We start from the raw sequence: 2,286 nt of genomic DNA on the forward strand, positions 1-2,286 counted from the left end.
ATTGAAAAAGTGTTTCTTTAAAAAGGGACACTTTTATTGTAATTACCGTATTTTGCGAATGATAAGACGCATCGGACCATAAGACGCACCCCAATTTTTGATTAAATACTCAGAGTAAAAAATTGCGTCTTATCGTCCGAAAAATACTGTAACTTATAAATTTCGGACACACATTGACCTGTTTCGCAATGAAAATTGAAAAAACGTGGATGCATCTACAGTACATATATTTTTTTCAAATTGCGACCTCCGTGGCGCAATAAAGACTTTTGACTCACGCGCGAAAGGTTTCGGGTTCGATTACGGTAAGGAAACAAAAATGAAATGCAGCGAAATCGGAGTGACGTGTATAGTTGTTGGTGTCTACGTATACAGTCGCAAACAATTAACTATGCTTTGGTTGTAATTCTCATCATTCCTTTACCCGCAGCTAATGGTGCATAGGACACATTAAAAGCTGATTATACAATTCAAAAATATTTTAGTCGTACAATGTTTTTTCTTAACAAAAATTGTAGATAAGACGATATGCATTCGTTTATATTCTGTCGATTGATTACTCAGGTGTGATTGTTTATAGAAGACATATGCCATATTGATTTAAGATACTTTCTTCACAAGCTGAGGTGTCCGAGTGGTTAAGGAGTTGGACTTGAAATCCAATGGGTTATACCCGCGCAGGTTCGAGTCCTGTCCTCAGCGATTGTAAATTTTTTTTTCGAAGGTGATTTTTAAAATTCTATTATGGGTCCAGCTATTTTTTTTTAAATTTAAATTTTGTTAAACCGTCTGTGCTCTGGCGAACGGGAAAAACATTTATGTCTGAGAAAAGAACCAGAACCCAGAACGAGTGTTTTCGACTCGAAAATTACTATCTGGTAAATGTTCTGAGAAGAGAAATCGAGTGGAGATAAGTCATCCTCGTAGTGTAGTAACTGACATGCTTGCAGGCTTAAGGTACCTGGTTGAATTCTTGGTTAAATCGATACGAGATATTGTTTTTCATACGCTTTATTTAATTATTCTTGAACTGGCACCTGAATCGTAAGACTGGTGAACTTACCTTATTTATTTTATATATGTCATTAAATATAATATAATACCAAAAAACATACGAAAATTAAAAACCTGCTGCTTGGCAGCAGGTTTTTAATTTTAAGAAAGGTAAATATATAAAAAATTTAAAAACCTTCGAATTATGGAAAATAAATATCTTTCCATATCTAAGTCGTATGCCAATACAACAAAATAAAAATGAATAAATTACAACACGGATGGAGAACATTTTAAAGAACGGAATATGGAAGTCTAGGCATTTATGGGGCTTTTTCCTTGTCGTTGGCTGATTTAAGTAGCCACTTTATACACTATGCATTATTCACCATTTTGCCTGTATTTAAACATCTAAATTCCTTCGATTCTTCCATCTGTTGGAGTTTGGGAAATTAAAGAGCTGAAACTTTTATTGTTGTGAGTAGATTCATCTGATCGCATTACTTTACACACTAGGCAACGCCTTAAAATAATTTTCCAGTTTTTAATACGCTAAGTTGTAAATACCTAGATTTCCATATTCCCTTCTTAAAAATGTTGTCTATTCCTGTCGTAATTTGTTCATCTTAATGACTCCCTATAGGGTGAAATCCAGTCATTTGTCTACGAACATTTTAACTAACTCAAAATATTAAAAAATAATAGTGGATACAAAAACAATATTAATCATTGTCACATTTATTTATTTGTTATTTTACAATGTATGTATTACTTTAATATGTTTCTTTTTTGGGTGATACCGTGTGGGTTGGATTTGTTCCGACGTTTAGGCTACCATTTTAGGAGCTATTTTCGAGGAAAACTGTGTGTTTAGTAGAAAATAGGATGTGCTTAAGTATTAGTCATTTGTACCGTGTTGCAGTTGAAAGTAGCAGTAAATTAAACTCAACATAGTTCTTTTGCGCTACATACTACAAAAACTAATAGAAATGTGCCTACTGCCAACTGCGACACGGTACAAATTACTAGTACTTAAACACATACTTTTTTCTACAAAATACACAGATTACTCTAAAGTTGGCTCCTGCAATGGTAGCCGAAACCTCGGAACAAAACCGACACACATGGTATCACCAAGAAAGAAACATTTTGAAAACAGTGACCATGAAAACCTTCACACCTATTTATATATGACTTTTTTAAAATTAATGATAATCCCTTACTGGGGTATTTCGTGCCGAGGGAGACATTTGATCTTATTTGGAAACATGTATTTTTAAACATAATCAAATA

The 2,286-nt window shown here is 33.6% G+C and overlaps 1 non-coding gene across 1 annotated transcript; it reads left to right on the forward strand.

The window, feature by feature from the left end:
• Positions 1–620: 620 nt before the first annotated feature.
• Positions 621–702, forward strand: TRNAS-UGA (transfer RNA serine (anticodon UGA)). Its single transcript has one exon. It is a non-coding gene; the product is annotated as a tRNA-Ser (tRNA).
• The last annotated feature ends 1,584 nt before the right edge of the window (positions 703–2,286 follow it).

Source organism: Micrasema longulum, unplaced genomic scaffold (genome assembly GCF_059751315.1).
Source record: "Micrasema longulum isolate JH-2025_06_02 unplaced genomic scaffold, ASM5975131v1 h1tg002028l, whole genome shotgun sequence".
Lineage (NCBI taxonomy): Eukaryota > Metazoa > Arthropoda > Insecta > Trichoptera > Brachycentridae > Micrasema > Micrasema longulum.